General features: G+C 45.1%; 1 long non-coding RNA gene and 2 pseudogenes across 1 annotated transcript; all 3 read left to right on the forward strand.

The window, feature by feature from the left end:
• Positions 1-2,526, forward strand: part of LOC132383847 (uncharacterized) — a 101,086-nt pseudogene extending 98,560 nt beyond the window's left edge.
• A 4,310-nt stretch (positions 2,527-6,836) lies between these two features.
• Positions 6,837-7,976, forward strand: LOC132383894 (histone H2B-like; annotated as a pseudogene).
• Positions 7,977-11,475: 3,499 nt separating this feature from the next.
• On the forward strand, positions 11,476-25,669 carry LOC132383904 (uncharacterized). Its single transcript, XR_009508790.1, has 6 exons — positions 11,476-11,580; positions 11,874-12,067; positions 12,152-12,279; positions 12,552-12,636; positions 14,025-14,254; positions 25,009-25,669. It is a non-coding gene; the product is annotated as an uncharacterized LOC132383904 (long non-coding RNA).
• Positions 25,670-26,730: the final 1,061 nt, after the last annotated feature.

The following is a 26,730-nucleotide window of genomic DNA, read 5'->3' on the forward strand; positions in this document are numbered from 1 at the left end:
GCTTGTCATATGAAGAGTGTTTGATGGCTCTCGGCCTTTATTCCCTGGAAGTTAGAACAATGAGGGATGACTAATTGAAACCTATTGAATGGTGAAAGGCTTTGATAAAGTTGATATGGAGAGGACGGGAGTGTCTAAGACCAGAGGACACAACCTCAGAAGAGAGGGTCTTCCTTTCAGATTGGAGATGAGGAGGAATTTCTTTAGAGTGTGGTGCATCTGTGGAATTCATTGCCACAGGCGGCAGCTGTGGAGGCCAAGACTTTAGGTATATTTAAGGCAGAAGTTGATGGATTCTTGATTGGTCAGTACATGAAGGGATACAGGGAGAAGGCAGGAGATTGGGGCTGAGAGGAAAAATGTATCAGCCAAGAAGAAATGACAGAGCAGACTTGATACACCAAATGGCTTAGTTCTACTCCTGTATCTTATAATCTGTATCACCACCACCGAAACCTCGATCAATTTTGTCAAGCGTGATCTGCCCACATAAAACCATGCTGATTGTCCCTAATCAGGCCATGCCTTTCCAAATGTGCATAAATCCTGTACCTCAATTTCAAACTCGGATCTGCTGGTCTTGAAACAACTCTCGCACGTCAGATGTGGACTTGTCTGACAGTGGCTGCTCCCAATCAATGCCCCGTGGTTTCTGTCTTACTCCGTACTAACCTGCCCTCCTGCAATTCATACAAGATCTGATTTTATTCTTCCTCATCACTAAGAAAAAAAATAAGATCCCAGAATATTCAATGACAATCAGCTGTCAGCTGGCCTGGCTCGTTTCCCAAAACTAATTCCTCCTGTCTGTTCTCTCCTCGGGTTGGGCTCTGTACATAATGTTTCAAACACTCTTCAGATTCAATGAAGAAATCTTGTGCAAGATCCAATCAATTCTAGGGAAGATAAAGTCCCCACACTGGTCATTGGGGTCCAATATGATAATCCTATCAGTGTAACTGCAGATTGCCTCTGCCTTCCAGTTTATTGTGACAATCCCAGTGGGGTAACCTCTGCTTCTGTTAAACCCACCCTACCCCAACTCACGTGTAAAACAATGAAACCCAGGAATGTTGAGCTGCCAGCCCTATCCCTCCGACAACAGATTACTCCTAATGTTGAAATAAACTCATTTCAGCCCATCAGTCCCAGCAATTTTATTAGCTCTCGTTCTTTTCAGACTGTCTTATCATACGTACTTTCTCCGACTTGCTACTCCAAACTCTGCCAAGTGACACCATCAAACCTCCTGGTGAGGATATTGGTTCCCCTCCGATTCAGATGGAAATGGCCTTGTTTGTCCCGGTCTCCCACTTGCCTGGAAGGGAGTCCATTGATCCATGAATCTGAAGACCTCCCTCCTGCATCAGATCATCATCAACATATTAAAGTGCAGGCATTATCGAATTGTCAGTACACCAGCACAAGGTTTGGGTCATAATTCCGAGATTGCAATCCTGGAAGTCCTGCTTTTTTCCGAGTTCCCGAAAATCACTTTGTAGGACCTCATCCCTGCTCGTTTAACCCCTTCCGTGCAGTAGGAAGAAAGTTCTCCTCTCAATGTACCCGTTCCACCTTCCCTTCGAGAGGCTTTGTAGCTGAAGCCCCACCCACCTCACACCAGCTCCTCAGCCACCACTTTACCTGGGGTTTAGAAGGCGCCAGAAGTGAGGTCTGTATATCCTTATATCTGCCTATGTATCCTGTTACTTTATGTGACCGGACTTTCATTTCCCTCGCGACCCAAAGGAACAATTGTTCTGATGAATTAACCCTCTCATCACTGGAAGTGACTGCACCCTCGGCCACCAACTGCAGTGTGGGAGGGCGCTCGCACTGGTCATGGGGCCGGGGAGGGACAGACCGAGGTTTTCGGGGATTTGCGGAACGGAAAAGCACTTCCTATAATTTAAAGCAGGCGAATCAGCAAACTTCCAGAAATCCTCCGGTCTGTACGTGGTGTGTGAGGGCGTTTTTTTTCCGCTCGAGAGCTGTGTTGCGGATAAACCGTTGGAAATTGGTGGGTGTGGTAAAGTGAAGGCGGAGCTGGACGATGAGAGGCCGCTCTCGGCTCTGTCCGTCACTCTGACTCTGTCTCCTCCCCTCCCCGCCTCTGTCTCTGCACATTTCTCGGGCAGGTCGGGGCGCTGTGTGTAAAAGGAGACATCAGCAGTCGTTTTGTCACTGAGCAGCGACCTGAGTGAAGCAGCATCATGTCCGGCAGAGGGAAAGGAGGCAAAGGACTGGGCAAAGGCGGAGCGAAGCGGCACCGTAAAGTGCTCCGTGATAATATCCAGGGCATCACCAAACCGGCCATCCGGCGTCTGGCTCGCCGTGGCGGCGTCAAGTGGATCTCGGGTCTGATCAACGAGGAGACCCGCGGGGTGCTGAAGGTTTTCCTGGAGAATGTGATTCCGGGATGCGGTCACCTACACTGAACACGCCAAGCGCAAGACGGTCACTGCCATGGATGTGGTGTACGCTCTGAAACGCCAGGGCCGGACTCTCTATGGGTTCGGCGGCTGAAATACTCCCACTTCCTCCCGAGCACAAAGTAAAGGCTCTTCTAAGAGTCACCCACCGCCTCACAGACGGAGCTGTGTCCACAACCTTTTAATTATTTTTATCGATACAGTCAGCTGAGTTACATTTGAAACAGATTAATCTGTTCCGCTTGAAATATTCCTGTGATTATGCCGTTCCAGTCAGTGATTACCGTAAACCCTGAATGTATTAAGATCGATCTTAATCCTTTTATCCGTCTCGGACAGAAAGCAGTTCACTCGTTTCGAGAACGGATTTCGAAATTATGCATTTAAATCTTAATTGAATGAATTAGATATTAAATGCATTAAATGAAACTGACATTGTATAATCCGTGATAAAATTAATGGTAATCATTTTAAAGAAATGTAACCAAGCTGGGTGCTCTGAAATTGGTGGGCGATTTGAAATTAATCCTGTGCCAAAAACGTTGTATTCCGTTTGGATGAAGTCCGACCGCCAGTAAATTCCTAGAATTCCTTCAGTGTGTACGTGGTGTGTTAGGGAGTTTTTCCTCTCTCAGGAGCTCTGTGTTTCTGATAAACCGCTGGAAATTGACGGGTGTAGAAGTTGAGAGTCCGGTCTCAGCTCTGTCCGTCACTCTGACTTTGTCTCCTCCACTCCTGTCTCTCTGCGCCCTTCTCGGGCAGGAGTAGTGGAAGAGGATTGGAGGATGGGTTATGTTATGCAGTAACTTGGGATCGGAGGAAAACCGAACACAGGAAACTGCAGATCGTGGTGAAGGGTCCAGGCCTGAAACGTCGGCTGTTTTCTCGCTGCCTGGCCTGCTGAGTTCCTCCGGCATTGTGTGTATCGCTGCAAGGAAAAGCCTGCGAGCTTCAGACTGGCGAGGCTCGTGTCTGGAAGGAGAGATCCCGTGATCCAGGGCAGTGGCTACAATATTGGCCTGGTGGTAGGAGACAAAGTCATCGTTTCGACTGGAGACCTGTGATCAAAAGTGTGACTCAGGGATCGAGTCAAGTCTGCTGCGGCAATTCATTTATTAAAGACTCGGCTGACAATATCAATGCCCGGATCTGCAAATTTACCGATGCCACTAAAGTTGGTGATATCGTGGATTGTGGAAAAAAATGTAACCAGCAATACAACAGGACGGTGATGAATGAGGTCAGTGATTTGAGGAATGACAGATAAACGTGAGGTGTTCCATTGTCAATGACGAACCAGGGCAGAACTGCCGTGGGGAATGGTCGGTCCCCGGGAGTGCTGTAAAACAGAGAGACATCGGGGTGCAGATATCGAATTCCTTCAAAGTGTAAACACAGGTAGGCAGGACGGTGAAGGTGGTGTTTGCCACACTTGCATTCATCGGGAGAGTATTGGGCACTGGACCGTGACGTCACATTACAGCTCTACCAAACTTGGGGAAACTACTCTTGGAGCACGGCGTACAGTTATAGTTGCCCAGTGATCAGAGGGTGACATTAAACTAGAGAGGGTGCAAAAGGGATTTAACAGGAGGCTGGATAGACTGGAACATTCTCACCAGAGTGTATATGACATTAGAGAGGCTGATAAAATAATGGCAGACATTGATATGGTCAGTAGTGAATCTGTTATCTCCAGGGTCATGGAGTTGGAAGCTAGAGATTACAGGCATAAAGTGAGAGAGGGAAGAATTAAATGAGACCACGAGGAGCGGGATTGTACACAGAATGCGCTATTTACATGGAACAAACTACTTCCAGTGATGGTATAGGTGGGCACCATTGCAATATCTCTTGCACTGTGGAGAGGGAAGTTTCACAGGGACATGGGCCAAATGTAGGTAATTGACAATGGTTTTCTTTGTCCACTTGGTCAGCATGGATGTGTTGTGCTGAAGGGCCTGTTTCTGTGCTGCATAATTCAGTGAGTATGTCTGCTGCTGTGGCAGATTGGGATGGACTGTGTCAGTAGTGAGAAGGTTTGGGGGATGTCGACAGGAGAGTGAATGGTTGAGGATGGGGCAGATGGAACAGAATGTGGGGAAATGTGAGATCACCCATTCCCAGGATCAAACTGTAAGAGTCATTTCCACATGGGGATGTTCAGAGGGACCTGGGTGTCCTTGTAAACAAATCACTTGAGTTAACATGCAGATACAACAAGTAATGAGAGAGGCAAACACTATTTTGTTCTGTGATCCAGGAGGAGTGGAGAAGAGGGGTACAGATGTCTCACTGGATTCTATAGGGCCCTGGTGAGAGCACACCTTGAATGTAATGTTCGGGTTTGGTCACACTTCCTCAGGAAGGATATCCCTGCAATCGAGGGAGCGCAGTGACTGTTCCCCACACTGACTGGACTGGTTCCAGGGATGGAGGGTTGGTTATGTGAGAAGAGTGGGCTAAGTCTATATTCCCTGCAGTTAATGAGAAAATGAGGAAATCTGTTAGATTCGATCAGGATGTGACAGACAACAGGCAACGAGCATCTTTCCCCTGAAGGAGCATTCCATAACTGAGGAAAGAAACCCTCAGAATGAGGCGTAAATCACTAACACCAGAGCATCTGCTGATGCTGGAAATCTAAAGCAACACAAGATGCTGGAGGAACTCATCAGTACAGGTAGCCTGTATGACAAAGAGTAAACAGTGATTTGGCCTCTACTGCTGCCTGTGGCAAAAAATTCCACAGATTCACCACTCTCTGGCTGAAGGAATTCCTCCTCATCACCATTCTAAAAGGATGTCCTTCTATTTTGAAGCTGTGTGGGCTGGTTTTAGACACTCCCACCACTAGAAAAATCCTCTCCACATCCACTCAATGAAGCCCTTGCACTATTTGATCAGTTTCAATTTGGTAACCTTTCTTTAATCGATGTTACAGGGAAGAGTAGCCCAGAGCCATGAAAGGCTCTTCATATGACAAGCCAATTAATTGTGGTAAAATTCTCCATTTGTGACGTCATGTTAACAGAAAAAGTTCTGGATTTCAGAGGTTTTTATACTTTAGAATTATGGGTGAATCTGCACACCTTAATCACTAGTTTGTACTGCAGTAAACACTGTTAATTTAACCCATGCGATCCCAGGCACACAGATACAAAATAAAGACAGATGTAAATTTAAAGTATGGAAGTTGAACCTTACTTGGAGGTAAAGCCTGATTACTAGGCCTCAGAACATTGAACTCTACAAATGGTCAAAATACAGCCAAGGGACAAGGTCTAAAATATCCACAACATGCCTGTCATTATCTTGGTCGATGGGCTAAACACAAGCTGGGTCTGATCAACCCTGGCTCGGTCACCTGGCCAAAGGAATCTCATGATTAACGACCTGAAACCCCCAATAACCCCAGGTTGCAGTACTGATGATGTATCCCTTAGCACACCAGGTTCTTTAAGCCAAGTGTGGTCAGGCCACATTAATGAAAGGCATCGGGTAGATTAAAGTGGCTCCACTACCCTCTCCACCATAGCTCCACATAACTCATCATACTAAACTCCACAGCCTTATCTCTCCCAGCCCCACATATACATCCACTAGCCCTACCGTCAAACCTAATCGTAAGAAGGTGCACCCACCCATTCTAACCCTGGCCACACACTCACAAACACGATTACTAGTGTAAGTAGGGGGAAGATCCAATAAGGGCAAGTGTTGGACCTGGTGAATGAAGGCATGGGCCAGATCAAAGTGGCAGTGTTGCCTGACTCTGAATCGAGAGTGACGAGATGAAGAAAGACAAAAGGGTGATTCTCCGACTGCCCACATAATCTCTTTGTTATTTTGATTTTGTTCTGATAGTCCTCTGTCTATTTGAATATGTTGGTATAATTCATATTTAATTCCAGTTATTCTTGTCAATGTTGTGTCAGATGAAACGTGTCTGTGATGCTGCTACAAATACGTTGTTCCTTTCACCTGTGCATAAATAAGCTCGATTTGAACTTTATATTGAAATGTTCAAATCTCTCCTTCGCTCCCCTGCTGCCCTGTCATGAACTGAACGTCTTCGTGTTTAATTTTACAATATTTCATCTGATTTTATTTTCATTCTGCTTTTGAAATTTGCGTTTCCCTTTTCAATTTCAGCCCTCACCCCCGCCTGTCTCTGCCCTTCTGTACTTCCTCCCGTATTAAACGACAGCGGTAACCGCCACACATTGGCGCCGCTTCCCATCCCCCATCCGATTGGTGAGTCATTGGTGAGTCATTTCTCCAAACAGCCAATGGAAATGCTCAGCGTTCCCATCCTCATTAACATACCACTTTGGGCACTGGCTATTTAGTCCGGGCTCGAAACAGCTTCTGCTTATTATTGTGTTTGAAGCCGAAGGGGAAATGCCTGATGCACCGAAACCCGCTCCCAAGAAGGGCGCCAAGAGAGCTCTGTCCAAACCGGCGAGCAAGACTGGCAAGAAGCGCAAGAGGTCGAGGAAGGAGACTTACGCCATCTACATCTACAAAGTGATGAAGCAGGTTCACCCCGACACCGGCATCTCCTCCAAGGCCATGAGCATCATGAATTCATTCGTGAACGATATCTTCGAGCGCATCGCGGGTGAGGCTTCCCGCCTGGCTCACTACAACAAGCGGTCCACCATCAGCTCCTGGGAGATCCAGACCGCCAGCCCAGGGAGCTGGCCAAGCACGCCGTGTCCGAAGGGACAAAGGCGGTGACCAAGTACACCAGCTCCAAGTGAAGACAAGTTTACTGACAAAACAAACGGGAAAATCAAAAGCTGTTTTAAGAGCCACTCACGGTTTCATTAAAAGAGTTACAAAATATTGAGACATGGATTTGAGGTAAGTTTGAAAATTTATTTTTGATGCGCCCAGGAGAGACATTGTCAAATGTCCTGGTGAAATCCGTTATTCATCATCCACGACCCTACCCTCATCAATTTCTCTCATCACCTTATCAACAAACTCTGGATGTTAACGTTGTCATCTGTCTCCCTCCGCTCTTAGAGTGCAATGAAATTTTGAATAACCGCACTGAGATCCCGACGCCAAGTGCAGTGTTACACCAGCCACATCTCCACCACATTGCCAAGCATATCCCAGAACTGGATCCAAAATCAGAATTACTCCCGCTATTAGGAAAAGATTTTCTCCACGTGCACAAGTTTAGGGAGCAGGTCACTGGACCACACGACGACCCCTTTGCCCAACGACTGGATCTGGTCTGGGTGATGATAGAAGAGATGTGCCTTGGCAATGTACACAAACTAACAGTTAACATACTGAAGGCCAATGTGCAAGAGAGTGGCCGCCATTCAATTTTTTAACCCTGCACAAGCTACATATATATTAAGGAAGCACGACAGAGCTTTAACAAGTGTACTAAAGTAACTGACAAGACGCTGGGACAGTCAGTCTTCGCTCAATCTGAACATGATAATAAACTTGCTCCATCACCACAAGACGCCGTCTTCTTAAAAATAATGGACACCAAAGTCTTCAGAGACGAAGCAAATAACTGGGTCGCCACATTACCTTTCAGGGAACCATGCCAGCGCTTGCCAAACAACAAAGAGCAGGCAGTCAAGCGGTTCACGTCTTCGCAAAAAACCCTGAAAAAGAAACCTGAGATGCCGCATCAATACGCAGCATTCATGAAGAAGATCTTCGCTAACGGACATGCTGAAGTTGCACCGCCACTGAGAGAAGGTCAGGAGTCCTGGTACCTCCCAACATTTGGGGTTTACCACCCAGAAAAGCCAATCAGATCAGGGTAGTCTTCGACTCCAGTGCAGAGTGCGCTGGTATCTGCCTTAATGACGTGATCATCACAGGCCCCGACCTCAACAATACTCTTCTCGGAGTCCTGCTGCGCTTCCGGGAGGAGAAGGTCGCAATCCTGGTGAACATCCAGCAGATGTTCCTTTGCTTCTTAGTACAGGAAGACCATTGCAATTTCCACCGTTTCTTATGGGGCAAGGACAATGACAAGAACAAGGAAGTCATTGAGTACCGGATGAAAGACCATGTTTTCGGCAATAGTCCATCACCTGCCAAGGCCATCTATGGACTGCGAAGAGCCATGAGAGTGGGCGCACAGGAGCACGGCGATGACACCGTTAAGTTTGTAGAAAGGCACTTCTATGTCGGTGACGGCTTGATATCACTACAGAAAGAAGACGAAGCAATTGATCTGTTCCGACGGACACAAGCCTCACTCGCTGAGTCAAAACTCCACTTGCACAAGTTTGCATCAAACTATCAGGCAGTAATGGAGGCAATTCCACACGATGACTGTGCTCCGGCAATCAAAGTCCTAGATCTAGATGGAAAAAAACATACACATACAAAGGAATGTGGGTCTCCTTTGAGAGATTACAACTGACACATTCACGTTCTCCGTGCCTACCATGATCAAGCCATTCACCCGCCTTGGAGTTCCCTCCACTGTCAACAGTGTTTTTGATCCCTTGGGTCTACTGGCACCAGTTACGATCCAAGGAAGAGCCCATCTCAGGGAACTTATCTCTCAGCCCTCCAACTGGGATACTCCCCTACCAGAAGACATGCTAAACAGATGGGAGGCTTAGAGAGATTCACTTCAGGATCTAAAACAGCTTCATATCCCACGTAGGTACACTGCTGACGAATTGGCCCAGGCAAAGGATGTCATCCTTAAAGCAACTCAAAGAGCAGCTTTTGCAAGGGAGTTTACGGCCCTCCAAGCTAATAAACCAATACCATAGGACAGCCCTTTGAGGAAACTCAACCCCATCATGAGGAGCGATCTAATTTGCATTGGAGGCTGGTTAATAGACTGTCGCCTTTCAGCTGCAGAATAGAGCCCAGTAATCCTACCCAAAGACAGCCATGTGTCCTTACTGCTTTCTCGCCATCATCATGAACAGTTAAGGCATCACCAGGACTGTGTATCTTAGGAGGGAGAACACTGATCAATTCAGTACTCCGCAAATGTGTAACCTGCAGGAAACTGCGAGGGAAGATGGAAGCTCAACGTATGGCGGACCGCCCATCAGAATGCAGTGAAGCCTGCCCTCCTTTTACATATGTGGGGCTTGATGTATTTGGTCCGTGGACTATCACCACTAGACGCACAAGAGGAGGACAAGCAGAGAGCAAGTGGTGGGCCAATATGTTCAGTTGCATGAGTTCGAGAGCGGTGCACATCGATGTAATCGAATCTTTGGATACATCCAGCTGCATTAATGCTCTCAGGCGCTTCTTTGCACCAAGAGTCCCTGCAAAGCAGTTGAGTTCTGATTGCGGCACGAACTTTGTTGGAGCGTCCAAGGGGCTCGGGATGGACAAGACGGTGTAAAGGTACCTCAGTCAGCAGGAATGCAACTGGGAGTTCAACACACCACACGCCTCTCACATGGGAGGCGCATGGGAGCGGATGATTGGTATCGCCAGAAGGATTCTTGATTCAGTGTTTCTGCAGCAACGCACCCGACTGACCCACGAAGTACTGTGCACACTAATGGCAGAGGTTTCATCCAATATAAATGCACGACCACGCCTACCTGTCTCTTCTGACCTGGAAAGCCCTTTCATACTCTCTCCATTAATGCTCCTTCCGCAGAAGACAGGATCTCCCCCTCCACCTGGGGACTTCTAGGATAATAATTTGTACACAAAACAATGGACACAGGTTCAGGCACTCTCAAATCAGTTCTGGTCTCTTTGGAGACATGAATATCTCACTTTGTTGCAACTGTTACGTACTCGTGACACATGACAGTGGAGCCCTTGTCACGCGACTGGGGTTGAATCTGTACTGGACTTGAGGTGATGGTCTTGTGATGGTGGTGACGTCATTGTCCCGCCAGTAGAGATCATGTGACGGTTTTTTTCTACAGTTTATAAAAGATAGACCCCACCCTGTGAGGAGGGGCAGTTCGTGGCTGGATTTGCCAGGTTGACTTCATGCCACTGCGTGTTTTAAGTGCTGACGCAGTTTAGCTGAAAGATGAAGTTTTAATTTAATGCCTAAAGTTTAAGAGGTCATTGCCAGCAGGTTCTTTACGATCCTGTTAGTTCGAAATTAGTGGAGAGTGAAGATTGGAAGTTGGAAGTTAAAGATCGAGGAGAATCGCTTTCTACGGTGAAACGGGGCCAACCTTTGTTTGATCCTTATTTGGAAGGATTTCGTTGACTATCTTCGTCTTAATCCCTAGGTTTAACTAGAAAGGATTGAAGGTAGTGGAGAAGGAAAGGTCAGTGCCTTTAAGCCGTTCTGTTTGGTAAATTCTTCGTGGGAAGTTCGACGTCGGGGATCGAAGCAAGCGACGTGAAAGAGAACCTAAATCGTCCTATAAAGTCTCTCCTTTTAAATGGACTGTGAGCATATCGAACTTTTGGCAATACCACTTTTAAGAACTTTTTTTGGAATATCACTTTAAGAACTGTTTGGGCTGCCGCTCAGCAGCTGTTTCCGGTTACGGTAGTGTTTGTTTACTTTTGGTGGGTTTGTTTTCTGTGTTTAATAAACGTATTGTTTGTTATAAGAAACCCTTGCCGAACACATATATTTATTGTTGCCTGAATACGTAAAACAACATAGACAAAAGTGGACAGAGCCTCGCAGGAATCTTCAAGTTGGAGATTTAGTACCGCTCAGAGTCAAGCAGATCGTCCGCAACTGCTGGCCAATGGCTAGAATCACTGCCACACTCCCTGGGAAGGATGAATATGTCAGGAAGGTTAAGCAAGGTGATGTGAGAACTTACCAATGGCCAGTTGCAAAAGTCATTCTACTTTTACCTAAGGACTGATTTAGAGACTGAAGTTTGTATTATGTTCTTAGTGACCTTACAAAGGACAGGTGTGGAGTGTGTTCCCCTGAAGGCATTCGTTTATTGTATTATATTTTCGCTTTAGTAATTCGTTTGTAATAATTTTCTAGTTAAATTTAAGGTTGTTGAAAGTAAATTCATTGTCTGTGCTATATGGCGGAATTCGATGATGTCACACCCAGTTTCGCTGCATCCTGTGGGAAAATACCGATTTGGAGAATCAGGAACGAGGGAGCTTATGTGTGCAGGATAAGCGCGAGAAAAGTTTTCTTTCTATGCACTAGAAACATCATAGAAGCAACGCCGTAAGTTCATAAGATAATCGATATGTTGAAGTAAAAAGTAAAAAAGTACTGTTATTTCTCATAAAAGTAATGACGGTTGATAATCTTTATGTTCTTTGTTATTTAATGAGTTGCGGATAGTTTGTGTTGAATTGTATTTAAAACAGTTGATGGCTTAGGCAGATTCTGACTGTATGTTGTACTTTAATCAAATATAGTTTGTTGTAGTTTTCTTTTTACAAGTATTTATGATGAAGATATGATGCCAAAAAGGAAGCAAATACTGTATATATTTTGTATTGTTCTATCAACAGTTTTCATCATACGTTAATGCGGAAGAGTGAACAGTAAACGGTTAATATTACTGGGATTGCCCCTCATTGCCCGGTTTATACTTGGTGTTTAGTTCAGAGTTTTTACACCTGTGCGAGTACACAACAGAGTCAGAAAGGAGATTGCGAGGGAAATCCGTGCCTTCACCCAGCTCAGGCTACCCTGCATAGACTCGGTGAGACTCCGTCCGTCTACCTGCGAGCTCGGAGCTGTAAAAGGTCATCGATCTGAATTGTGAACTCTGTTTCTCTCTCCACAGACGCTGCCTAGCCTGCGAAGTATTTTCGGCAGTTTCAGCTTTTAGTTCAGGAACAAAGAAGGACTATCCAGCTTTTCCAGCTCGCTCCGCCAGTCAGTCCGAACCTGCCTGGATGTCTCGAAATTTCGGTATGGATCCCCCTTCACCATTCCTCTTCTCCTGTTCCCTCTCTTACCGTATCTCCTTGCTTGCCCATCGCCTCCCTCTGGTTCTCCTCCTCCCTTTGCTTTCTTTCATGTCCATCTGTCCACTCCTATCAGACTCCCTCTTTTCTTTTGCCAAACAACTTCCCAACTGTTTGCTTCACCCCAGCCCCTGCCGGTTTCACCAATCGCCTTGCTTCTCCTTTTCCTCTCTCCACCTTCTAATTCTACCACTCATCTTTTTTTGTCTCCTCCAGTCTTGCTGAAGGGTCTCGGCCCGAATCCTCGACTGTTCTCTTTTCCATTGATGCTGCCTGGCCTGCTGAGTTCGTCAAGAACTTTGTGAGTGTTGATCAGTGTCTTCTATCTCACATATGAAACCAGTGAATCTGCTTCCTCATAACATCTCCTCAAATCTTTGATTAAGTATGTATTCAGAGAAATGTTGTTATATAGCAAAAATAAAAACCAAATTGATTATTTGAATAAAAATTATCAACACATACCAAAGCAAATGGTAGAAAATGTATTTAAAAGTCCTTTTTTGATTACAGAAATGGAGCCTTTCCCTCCAAGAGGCAGTCTCTTGATATCAGTTGTTTCTATTGTCTGGGAATGATTTCCCAACATTAAAGTGATGTTATATGAGATGGTGAATCTAGCTCTCTCACTCACTCACTCAGACACACACACACACACACACACACATACACACACACACACACACACACACACACACACACACACACACACACATACACACACACACACACACACACACACACACACACACACGAGTTAAATGCAGAAAACGCTGTGGCTGGAAAACTGAAGGAGTAAATATGAGAATACAGTGGGCATATTCAACGAAAGACAGGCCTTAAAATAACCAAGAGGAATTGGCTAAATATTAGTTGCATTTGGACATCAATAAGTACACGATGGCCATAACCTCCTGGCAGCGTGTTCTGCCTTTGGACAGAAGGCGCTCTGGAAAGCAACAACGTAAGAAACACTGGAAACATTTTGAGGTCTTTAAGCTTTCAATGAATTGGAATTATAGGAATGAATTGGCAAACTCGGCACAAGAAATTTAATGAAGAAAGTGAGAAGGGAATCTATGAGAAAACCCGAGTGAGATCACAGTGCGGATGCTGAGGGACGAGGGAGTAGCAGGGAGGGAAAGATGAGGTAGGAAATATAAAGTCCTCAGTGTTATCATTTCAGGTTATCTCTCCTGGGCCCAACACATACCTCCTATTACAAAGAAGGCACCACAGCGCTCTACATGTCATCTAAAAGTTTGACAGACTTCAATAGATGTGTAGGTGGAGAGTCATTGACTGAAGGCATGAGGACCTGGCATGGAACCACCAGTGCCTTTCTACGGGAAAACTCACAGAAATTAATGAATGGACCCCGTCCTACACAAGTAAAGGCCTCCCCACCGCTGAGCACATATAAACGGAATACAGGGCCCCGACCCTGGAGGTCATGCTCTCTTCCCACTGCCCCTCTCAAAACTGCTGATTTCATGTTATTGGTTATTGATTTATTATTAGTATTTTGTTTGTTCTTTCTTGTTTACTCAGTGTCGTTTGATTACTCATTTGTTGTTTTTGTTGAGTGCGGTCTTTCAAAGATTCTGTTGTGTTTCGTTGTATTTACTGTGGATTTTCATGTGGTTACGTGTATATACTTCGGTAATAAATATAGATTAATCTTTCAAGTTTGAACTTTAGGGAGAGGAATCCATTGGGCGAGACGTGGATGTTGTTTCACACCGTTGTGTAGGAGACGAAAAATTTGAGGCCCGCAGCTTTATTATCTGGGACAGGTTTGTGGAAGAAGACGGCACCAAACGGAAAGCTTATGTATTGACATACAAGAAAAGAATCCGTGGAATTCATTGCTGACGAAGCCAAGACATTTGGTATATTAAAAGCGGATGGCTCTAGAGGTAAAGTAATTAGATATATTTAAAGCGGACGTAAGTAAGTTATTAAATATTAAGAGTGACACACTTTATGGGAAGACGGCAGGAGAACAGGATTAGGAGGGATAATAAATCAGCCACGATGTAATGGAGGATCTGACTCCAGGGGCCGAATGACATAATACTGTTCCTATGTCTGATGATAGAATGGGGGAACAGACTCCATTGGCCGAATGACATAATATTATTCCTATGTCTGATGATGATCACCCGACGGAGAATCTCACCAGGTCCCTCAACACCAGCTCCATAGCAAAGAAAGCCCAGCAGCGTCTCTACTTTCGGCGAAGTCTGAGGAAAGTCCATCTCCCACCCCATCATCTGCATCACATTCTAAAGGGATTGTATTGAGAACATCCTGAGCAACTGTATCACTGCTTGGTTCGGAAATTGCACCATCTCGGATCGCAAGACACTGCCGCAGATAGTGAGGTCAGCTGAGAACATCTTCGGGGTCTCTGTTCCTGCCATTACGGACAATTACACTACACGCTGCATCCACAAGGGAAACAGCATTATGAAGGACTCCATGCACCCCTGATAAAACCACTTCACCCTCCTGCCATCTGGGAAAAGGCTCCAAAGCATTCGGGCGCTCACGAAAAGACTATGTAACAGTTTCTTGCCCCAAGCTATCAGACTCCTCAACACTCAAAGCCTGGACTGACACCTTGCCCTACTGTCCTGTTTATTATTTATTCTAATGCCTGCACTGTTTTGTGCACTTTATGCAGTCTAGTATAGGTCTGTAGTCTCGTGTAGCTTTCTCTGTGTTCTGTTGTTCAGTTTTTTTTTAATTACGTAGTTCGGTCTAGGTTTTTTTTTGTACGGTGATATGCAACACCATGGTCCTGAAAAATGTTGTCTCGTTTTTACTATGCACAGTACCAGCAGCTGTGGTCGAAATGAAAGTGAAAGCTGACTTGACTTGACTTGAGAATGGAGGAGCAGTCTCCATGGGCCGAATGAAAAAATACTGTTCCTATGTCTGATGCCGTTATACGCTGATAGCATTGATTCTGAGATATGAATATGGATCACTGTGTCCAATTGATCAAAGAAGGTTTAACGAATTGTTTCAACTGCAGTAATTAAACTGAATTAATATTACTTTAAAGTGAACTGTGCACTAAACCTCTGCACTATATTAGAGATTGACTGGATATGGTGGATGTGTGGAGGCTCCTTCCTATCATGGGGATAGCCAGGTCCAGAGGGTGCAGCCTCAAAATTGAGGGGTAACCTTTCAAATAGGTGGTAAAGAGGATTTTTTTTAGCCAGAGAGTAGTGAGTCTATGGAATCCTCTGCCACAGACTCTGGTGGAGGCCACGTCAGTGGGTATATTTAAAGTGGAAATTGAAAGTTTACTCATAGGTCAGGGCACCAGCGGTAATGGCGAGAAGGTAGGTGTAAGGGGTTGAATGGTATCTGGGATCAGCCGTAATGAAATGGCAGAGTCGTTGGACTGAAAGGCCTAATTCTGCCCCGGTCTTATGGTCTTACACCAATCTCCTTCTAGCATCTCACATCACCACCCCTCCCCCCACCAACACACCTTGCTCCTCTCCTGGTCTCACCTGCCTTGTAATCCACCCCCTCCCACTGGCTTCTGCCCTTTATTTCAAGTCAAGTCAAGTCAAGTCACTTTTATTGTCATTTCGACCATAACTGCTGGTACAGTACATAGTAAAAATGAGACAATGTTTTTCAGGACCACGGTGTTACATGACACAGTACAAAACTAGACTGAACTACATAAATAAACAAGACAGAGAAAGCTACACTGGACTACAGACCTACACAGGACTGCGTAAAGTGCACAAAAAAGGTGCAGGCATTACAATAAATAATAAACAGGACAACAGAGCAAGGTGTCAGTCCAGGCTCTGGGTATTGAGGAGTCTGAAAGCTTGGGGGAAGAAACTGTTAAATAGTCTTGTCGTGAGAGCCCAAATGCTTTGGAACCTTTTCCCAAACGGCAGGAGGGAGAAGAGATTGTATGAGGGGTGCACAGGGACCTTCATAATGCTGTTTGCTTTGCGGATGCAGTGTGTCATGTAAATATTCGTGATAGCAGGAAATGAGATCCCAATGATCTTCTCAGCTGACCTCACTATCCACTGCAGGGTCTCGTGATCTGAGATGGTGCAATTTCAGAACCAGGCAGTGAAGCAGTTGCTCAGGATGCTCTCAATACAACCCCTGTAGAATATGATGAAAATGGGGGGTGGGAGATGGACTTTCCTCAGCCTTCGCAGAAAGTAGAGACGCTGCTGGGCTCTCTTTGCTCTGGAGCTGGTGTTGAGGGACCAGGATAGTTTCTTCGCCTGATGAACACCAAGAAATTCGGTGCTCCTAACGATCTCTACCGAGGACCTGTCGATGTTCAGCGGGGAGTGGTCGCTCTGCGCCCTCCTGAAGTCAACAACCATCTCTTTTGTTTTGTTCACATTAAGAGACAGGTTGTTGGCTCTGCACCAGTCCATTAGCTGCTGCAACTCCTCTCTGTAAGCTGACTCGTCATTCTTGCTGATGAGACCCACCATGGTCTTGTCATTGCTGAACTTGATGATGTGGTTCGAGTTGTGTGTTGGAGCACAGCTGTGGGTTAGCAGAGTGAACAGCAGTGGACTGAAAACACAGCCCGTATTCAGTGTGATGGTGTTGGAGATGCAGACTGACTGAGGTCTTCCAGTCAGGAAGTCTAGGATCCAGTTGCTGAGGGAGGTGTTTAGCTTTCCAATCAGTTTCTGAGGGTGATTTTGTTGAATGCTGAACTGAAGTCTATGAACAGCATCCAAACATATATGTCGTTTTTGTCCAGGTGGGTTAGGGCCAGGTGTTGGGCGGTGGCAATGGTGTCATCTGTTGAGCGGTTGGGACGGTATGCAAACTGCAGGGGGTCCAGTGGGGGGGCTGCAGGGTCTTGATATGCCTCATGACGAGCCTCTCGAAACTCTTCAGGATGATGGATGTAAGTGCAATGGGATGGTAGTCACTTGGGAAGGACACTGAAGACTTCTTTGGCACAGGGACGATGGTGGCGACCTTGAAGCATGTTGGAACTGTGGCGCTGCACAGGGAAATGTTGAAGATGTCAGTGAGAATGTCTGCCAGATGGTCTGCACATCCTCTGAGCACTCTATCAGGAATGTTGTCTGGCCCAGCAGCCTTCTGTGGGTTGACCCTGCACAGGGCTCTTCTCGTATCGGCCACAGTGAGACACAGCACCTGGTCATTTGTAGAAGAGGTGGACATCCTCGCCACCATGTCATTTTCTGCATCAACCCAGGCGTACAAGTTATTCAGCGCATCTGTGAGGGAAGCATCACCTGCACAGTCAGGTGATGTTGTCCTGTAATTGTTGCTGTCCTGTATGCCCTAGTCGTAGTACTGATGGAGGTTCTCAGACTGAAATATCAAGTCTCTGCTGAGTTCCTCCAGCATCTTGTCTGTGTTTGCCTCAGTCCATGTATTGATTAGACTAATCAACCAGGTACAGTAGAGGAAAATACAAAATCGAAGAACAGATGAAGAGGCAACGGCTGCTGGTAGACTAGAGGAGTGTGAATTTTTCAGGAACCAGTGATGAGAAACAAAAACTAAAAAGAACAAGGATAAAACAGATAAGTCGACTCAATAATTTGCATTGGTGTTCACAGTGGGGACACAGCAAGCATCCCACAGATATTTAATGATGACATTTCAACATTGTGCAATAATATGTAACAATTGCCATCAGGAGGGAAAATCTAATGGGACTAAAAGTAAACACTACCAGGTCCCAATGACCTGCACTCAAGGGTTTCACAGAGGGTGGCTGGAAAGAAAGTGCTGATAAATTGTAGTAAAACTCACTGTGTGCCAGGAAGTTCTCAGTGGAGTGGAAATCCATTGTTGAAATAGGGCGGAAGACAAAACCAAGTAACTGTGGTCCTGTTAACTTCACATCTATGGTTGGTGAGGTGCAGGAGTCTGTAATAAATGCAGAAATAACAATTTATTTAGTAAAGATTTATGTGATCAAATGAAATTGATGTAGCGACCCACTTTCTGTGCAGGCGAACTGGCTCACAAATAGCCCACTCGTGGGGAAAGATTTTGGCATTGCACCTCTGACGTCATTTCTGCCCGGAGAGGGCAGGAGCAAGGGATTAAAAAGCCAGCGCCGTGAAGTTTGAATCAAATAGTGTCGAAACGACTTACTGACTGTGTGTTGTTGTTTCCAGCTCTGTACGTAGTACATTGCTACATTGACATATTTTAGTGATCTGCCGACCTAAAGGAAGGTGTGAGGTGGGAGTTCTCTTGAAGTCGAGAACCACCTCCTATGTCTTGTTGACACTGAGCAAAAGGTTACTTGCCTGGTACCAGGCCTGAAGCTCTTCCACTTCCTCCGTACGCAATCTCATCGTTGCTGATGATGAGCCCCTCCACTGTCCTCTCACCAGCGAACAGTCACCTGTGAGCAGAGTATATAGGAATGGTCTCAGCACACAGACCTGGGAAACAACTCTGTTGAGGATGAAAATTAAGAAACCAGTCAAGGACAACACTGTGTGGCCTAATCTCCATGCTTCAGTATTCTTTTAAACAGTCTGACTGAGAGGCGTTCAAGGAGGCTGCCACAAACAGAGCAGACACAGACCTCAAGGAATTTGTCTCATCTGTTGTCTACTATATCTCTAAGTGTATTTTGACATTGGTACCCCAAGAACAGTCATCTCACAGCCCACCAGAAGCCCTGGTTGAGTGCAGAGGTGCTCTCCCAAACAAAAGTCCAGGACATTCTGTGAAGAAGGCTGAGAGGAACCTAACAGAATAAACAGATTTTTTTCAGGCTGGGATGATGTAACTAGTGGAGTGTCCCAGGGACCACTTCTGTGCTGTCAATTATTTACTATTGATACAAATGATCAGGAGGATGGAGCAGAGAGTAAGGGATCCAAAGATGTCAATAATGGGGAATGCGGTGGGGACATGCGATGGGATATTTGGTCTCCGGAAGAGGATAGGGAGAAGCTGGCTGAGTAGAATACTTGGTAAATGGAATTTAATGTGGGAACATGTGATAGTGTGAGCAGATATAGGATGAGTAATTAAACTATAATTTATGTGGTTCCTTCAGGTTGTTACAGACAGAGGTGGTAATTGGACCAATTCCCACTACATATTAAAAGCTCCCAATGATGTGCACCTCAAATAGCCTCTGACAACCAAGTGCAGCTCCAGGGCATGACATGCGCCTCAGCTAATAAGCTCAGCAGAACCATTTCTACCAGTTTTCTTAAAACCAGTCTCTTTGGGCAGATGGGGTTTCTTTCATGTGGTTGGCAGCTTATCTAGGAGAAGCAAAATTCTGATCTCAAATCTCTGCTGAATTATGGCTGTACCGACTCATGGGGAAGACTTTGGGAGGAAAAAAACCCAAGGAAAAAAATCTGGAGCTGGAGTCCCTCAGGCAGTCCTACATTCAGTTCAACACTGACTGGCAACTCCAGTGGCGCTGCTGGTGCCAAACTGTATCCGTCTTTGCCGTTCCTTTGAGTTCATCCAATGCATAGAAAGGGGGAGCTCGCTACATTGGCAACAGTTTGCTCTCCATATTATACTGCCCAGGCTTGTGCATCTGAACAGCTACAACACAACATACATGGTCTACCCTGACCAAAGGAGGCCTCTCACAGTATTATTGTGCAGAGAAGTTGTAAGTGGGAAATTGAGATAGTGCAGGTGTCCTGCACAACAAAATAGAGATGGGTTTAGCGGGAGGTTCATTAGATCAGACATGTACAAGGTCCAGAAAGTGAATAGTGCACTGACATTTATTGATGCAGAAACAGACAAGTGTTGTTACAGTGTCAGACCATAAGATAGAGCAGCAGAATTACCCATTTGGACCATTGAGTCTGATCGGCAATTTCATCATGGCTGATACATTTTGCCACTTAGACCCAATCTCCTGCCTTCTCCCCGTATCCCTTCATGTCCTGACCAAACAAAAATTTATCAACCTCTGCCTTAAAAATACCCAAGGACTTGACCTCCATAGCCTCCTGTGACAAGGAATTCCATAGATTCCCAGAGCCCCATCTTTTAATATACTTTTTTCCCCTCCAGTCCTATTGAAATGTCTCAGCTCGAAATGTTGTCTGCTCTCTTTTCCATAGCTGCTGCCTGACCTGCTGAGTTGCTCCAGTATTAAGTGTTTTGTTCCACAGATCCACCACTCTTTGACTGAAGAAACTGCTGCTCAGCTCCTTTCCAAAAAGACTGCCCTCAGTTCTTAGACTCCCACTCTTTAGGAAACTTTCTCTCCACATTCAGGCCTTTCAAAACTCAATAGGTCTCAATGAGGTCATCCCTCATTCTTTGAAATCTAGTGCGTAATACTCCAAATGTGCCTCACTAGTGCCTAATAAAACCTCAATATTTACCCTTGATTTTTTATTTAGTCCACTCGAAATGAATGTTAAGATCGCATTTGCTTTCCTCACCAACTCGACCTGCAAATTATGCTTTGGGGAATCCTGAATGAGGTCTCCTAAGTCCCTTTGTACCTCAGATTTTTGAATTTTCCCTCCATTTAGAAACTAGTCCACACCTTTATTTCTTCTACCATAGTGCATGACCGTAGACTTAAGCAACACTGTATTCCATCTGCCACTTCTTTGCCCATTCTTCTAATCTGTCTGAATCCCTTTCCAGCCTTTCTACTGAATCAAATCTGCTGCCTCTCTGCCATCTTCGCATCATCGTCCATGTCACTGATATGTTGATAGCTCCTGGACTGGTCAGGGCCTGAAGGGTTACGGGGAGAAGGCAGGAGAGTGGGGCTGAGAGGACAACTGAATCAGTCATGATGAAGTGATGGAGCAGACTCGATGGGCCAAATGGCCTAATTCTGCTCCTATATCTGGTAAAAAGAAGCCGTCCCAACACAGACGCCTGGGCAGAGCATGACTAATTACTGGCAACAAACTGAAAAAGGCTCCCTTTGTTCCCACTTTTTGCCTCCTGCCAATTGGCTTCTGCTTTATCCATGCTAATATTTTTCCCATGGTATCTTTGGCAGTTAACTTGTTTAGCAGCATCATGTGTGGCACCTTGTAAAAGGCCTTATGAAAATCCAAATTCCCTAACATCCACTGATTCTTCTTTGTCTATCTTGCTTGTTAGTTCTTCAAATAATTTCAACAGATTTGTCAGGCAAGATTTTCCCTTGAGAAAATTCCTTGAGGTTTTGGCCCAAGTACCCGAAAACCATAACAATTGCCTCCAACATCTTCCCAATCACCCTGGTCAGATTAACTGCCCTATAATTTTCTTTCTTCTGTCTCTCTTCCTTCTTGGAGCAATATTTGCAATTTCCTGTTCTTCTGGAACCATGCCGGAGTCAATTGATTCTTTAAACATCATTACTAATGCATCCACAATCTCATCAAGCACCTCTCTTAGAATCTCAGGGCCCAGACCATCTACTCCAGGTGATGTATCTACTCTCAGACCTTTGAATCTCCAAACAACATTCTCCCTGGTAATGACAACCTCACACAGTTCCTACCCTAGCACACTGCAAGTGCCTTTAACAACAAAGACTGACGCAAAATACTTAATCAATTTTTCCACCATTACTACCACTCCAGCATAGTTTTTAATGGTCCAATATGTACGCTTGCCTCTCTTTAACTTTGTATTCCATATTTTCTTTCTTAATGACTTTAGCTGACTTATGCTCGCTTTGAAAAGCTTCTGAATCCTCAAATGTCCCACTGATTTTTACTCTACCATATGCCCCCTCTTTGACTTTTATGTTGGCTTTGACTTCACTTGTTCGCCACGTTTGTGTCATCTTGACTTTGGAATACTTCTTCCTTTTTTTGATGTATATATCCCATACCTTCCAAATTGCTTTCACAAATTCCAACCATTGTTGCTCTGCCACCATACTTGCCTGTATTCTTTTCAGATCAATTTTGGTCAGCTCCTCTCTCATACCCCTGTGATTCTCTTTACTCTATTGTGCACAGTGATGGATTTGGGGAGGTTAAAGCAGGTCTGGACATACACTGTGAATGGCAGAGGTCCTAAGGAGTCTGAATGAACAGGAGAAATTTGGGATACAGGTATATAGTTCCCTGAAAGTAGCAACATAGGTAGACAGTGTTGAAGAAGGTGAAGAACCTGCATACATTTATTGTCCAAGGCACTGAGAGGAGTTGGGACATCACATTACAGTCTTAAAATTCATTAATTAGGTCACAGCAACAGGACCCTGTGCAGATTTGGACACCGTACTGTAGGAAGCATGTCATTAAGCTGGAAAGCTGCAGAAAATAACCACAGGAATGTCGCCTGAACTGGGGGCTTGAGTTACAAGGAAAGACTGAATGGGCTGGGACTGCAGTGAAGGAGGTTGACGAAGACCTTGTTGAAGTTTATGGAACTATTAGATGTGTTAGAGCAAGAAGGCACATGGACTCAGGGAAATTTGCTAGAATATATTCAAAATGTGACTGCCCATGTGAAGGAAATGGAGCTGGAGATGGATGGACCCAGGATCAACCAGGATGCTGAGACCAGAGATTCAGTGAGTTGGTCACATGTGAGGTCAGGCTGCAGATTGTTGTGTGTGACCACCATGATGGAAGGGGTGCCGGAGATGTTCTCCTCCACCACGATGTGCAGGAGATTCTGTGGCAGCAAGGGAGATGCCAGGATAGTGTGTCACCTCCATGGTATCAGGGTCAGGGACATCTCAGATGTGCAGGATTTCCTAAAGATAAACATAGTGTTTGCGTTGGTGGTAAGGAAGCCAAATGCAATGTTAGCATTCATTTTGAGAGGACGACTACACAGAAGCAAGGATGATTATACAGAACGAATATACTACTCAGAAGCTGAGGATTGATAATGGAGTTTAGAAGAATGAGGGATCATCTCATTGAAACCACTCCAATACTGAAAGGCCTAGAAAAAGTGGATATGGGGAGGATGTTTTTTTATATTGGGGGAGTCTAGAGTCACAGCGCTCTGCCTCAGAATAATATTACACCACTTTAGGACAGAGATAAGGAGAAATTACTTTAGTAAAGGGTAGTACACCTGTGGAATTCATTGCCACAGACAGATGTGGACAAGCCATTGGATATATTGTAGACAGAAGTTCTTGATTGTGGAGTTATGGACAAAAGGGACAAGAACAGGGTTGTGAGGGATAAGAGTCCTGTCATGACCACTTATTCCCAGCAGACTGTATGGGACAAATGGCCTAATCCAGCTGCTCCGATGGTCCGGGCGCAGCTGCAGAACATTTCAAAGGGAAGGTTGATCAGCCGGACATCATGAGAAATGGTGCATGTTAGTACTAAAAACATAGGGAAAAGGGGGAATGTGGTCCTGTACAGATAATTTACAGAAATAAGAGAGAAAATAAAAAGCAGAACCTGCAGAGTAGTAAGCTCTGTATCACTCCCAGTTGATATAGAACGATGAATTAGATGTGTTAGAGCAAGAAGGCACATGGACTCAGGGAAATTTGCTAGAATATATTCATATATATTAATATATTCATATATTCATATATGAATATAGAACTGATGAATGTGGACAGAGATCCTTTTTCATGGATCAAAGGGACATCTGCTAGGGATGGGTGGAGAGAAAACCTCACTCCCATGGACTTCTATGGACGGGGCCACTTTTTCCATCCTAAAACTGGAGGGGTTATTTTTAAAGTGACAGAGAGGTGGTGTTAGAGGATCTGAAGAGTGAGGAGATGGAGGCAGATAAAATTATCCAAGTCATACAGAGCTTAGAGAGACACAGACTGTTACCGTTGGGTGTCTAAAACGAAAGGGATTAGTTTTAAGATGAGAGAATGGAGATTTAAAGGGGATCTGCAGGGTAAATATTTCACGCAGAGAATAGCTGGTATCCCAAATGAGCTGCCAGAGGAGGTGGTGGAGGCAGAAACAAACAAAGTCTCTGTTGATGAACACTTCCCAGCAACCTGTCGTTACTGTGTTCATCCTGCCCTGGTTTAACTTCCCCGTGCGGGATCATTTGTCGTTTTCCATCTGTATTAATGATCTGCTGGAGAATGTGGTAAACTAGATCGTTATGTTTGCAGATGACACCAAGATTAGGGATGCAGTGTACAGGGAGGAAGGCTAGCAAATTTTGATGTGGGATTCGGACCAGCTTGAAAAATGGGCTGAAAGTGGCAGTTGGAACTTAATGCAGACGAGTATTACTTGTGTACAACAAGTTTAAGGAGAGGTGAGTGTGTGATTAAATTGGATCTGAGGAAAAACTTCCTCTCTCCCCAGAAGGGAACACACTGCCTACAGGGCCGGTGCAGGCTGGTATTTAAGGACCATCTGAATGAGCATTTGGATCACCAGTGCAGGGTAGGAGACAGACCAAGTGCTGAGTTACTGGAGACAGAACCTGGAACACTGAATTTCAGGAGGACTAAGTCTCTATTCATTAAAACTCACCAGGAAGCTGTCATTCGCTGTGTACATCTTGCCTTGGTTTAACCTCCCAAAATAGAGTCAGTGATTTATACAGAACTGAAACCGTCCCTTCGGTAAAACTCATCCACGCTGTCCAAGTTGTCTCCCAACTCGTCCCATCCGCCTACATTCCGCCCCTATCCCTCTCAAACTTTCCTGTCCGTTTAACTGTGCTTTAAATATTGTACTTGGCGCAGAGAGCCGGTGCGGTGAGGCGCTGACAGACACTCACTGTTCCGTGGGCAGGAAGAGCAGAGGCCGATTCCCACAGTGGAGACCGAGTCCACTTCACCGCAGACCCGCCATCGCTGTTCGTTTCCCGGGCAACGTCGTCGCTGCAGGAATGCACTCCATGACGTCAGTGCGCAACAGGTCGGCTTCTCGTATGTCACGTGATCGTGAGTCAATCAGTGGAGCCGCAGGGAAACTTTCGAACATTGTGAATAGAATGAGTATAGAGGGGAATATCCAGGAACGGTGACACCCCCACCCCCAATCCCACGGTAATTGACTGTGTTTCAAACTGCAATAATCACATTTTAATTTGACACCTACACGGGAAAATCTGCAGAATTTGACGCTCTACGGTCTTGTAAATACTTGATGTTTGCATTTCGTATATTTTTTTGCAAACAATCGTTTGCTGTTTTGGGGAATACCCAACAAACACTGTCACAGTCAAAGTAAGTGATTATCAACATATGCATATGTCACTTTACACTACCTTAATATTCATTTCCTCTCAGGGATATACAGGAAAATATATACAATGGAATTTATGAAAACTATAAACAGTAAAGACTGACAGTCAACAAATGAGCCAAATAAAACAGATTGTGCAAATAATAAAAAATAATAATACTGAGAACATGAGTGGCAGAATACTTGAAAGTGTCTCTGTAGTTTATGGAATCAGTTCACTGAAGTTTTCCACACTGTTTCAACAGCAGGACTAATAACTCCTAAGGGTAATAACTCTTCCTGAAGATGGTGGTGTGGGTCGTAAGGCTCCTGTACGTCCTTCCCAATGGCAGCAGCGAGAAGAGAGCATGAAGTAGAGGAAGGCTGCCCTTGATGATGGATGTTGATTTCCTGTAGCAGCACACCATGAAAATGAACTCAATGATGGGAGGGCTTTGCCTGTGATGAACTGGGCTGTATCCACTATTTTATGTAGGCAATTTCTGTTCCTGGGTTTTGGTGTTTCCATATCAGGCCGTGCGGCAACCAGTCAGGATACTGTCCACCGTGCATCCATATAAGTTATATCAAAGTTTTGGATGTTATGTCGATTATACACAAACTTCTAAGTAGAGTCACTGCCGCTCCTTCTTTATAGTGGCACTTACTGTCCGTCCCAGGACAGATCCTCTGAAATGATAATGACAGGGAATTGAAAGTAACCGACTCTCTACTCCAGTACCCTGATGATGACTGGCTCATGGCCCTCCTGTTTCCTCCTCTTGCAGAGAAGGATCAGCACTTTGTTTTGCGGATGTTGAGTCAGAGCTTGTAGTCGTGACTCCATTCAACCAGATCCTCCATCTCCCTCCTGATGGGAAATTTGTCACCACCTTTGAATCATTCAGCAACAGTGGTGTCATCTGCAAACATAAATATGGCCTTGGAGTTGTACTTAGCCACACCATCACCAAGCACCAGGCACACAGCCTTGTGGTTCACCAATGCTGATGGTCACTGTGGAGGTGGTGTTGACTTTGAATGTGAAGTCCTTAACCATGGCAGGGGTATAGATATTACAACTGTGGGAGAAGACTACATTAAAATCGGCAAAATATTAGACAGAAAATTACAACCCATTTCCAGAAAAGTTGGGATATTTTCCAAAATACAATAAAAACAATAATCTGTGATATGTTAATTCACGTTACCTTTAAATAAAACTTTAACTGACAAAT

This window comes from Hypanus sabinus, chromosome 31, assembly GCF_030144855.1.
Source record: "Hypanus sabinus isolate sHypSab1 chromosome 31, sHypSab1.hap1, whole genome shotgun sequence".
NCBI lineage: Eukaryota > Metazoa > Chordata > Chondrichthyes > Myliobatiformes > Dasyatidae > Hypanus > Hypanus sabinus.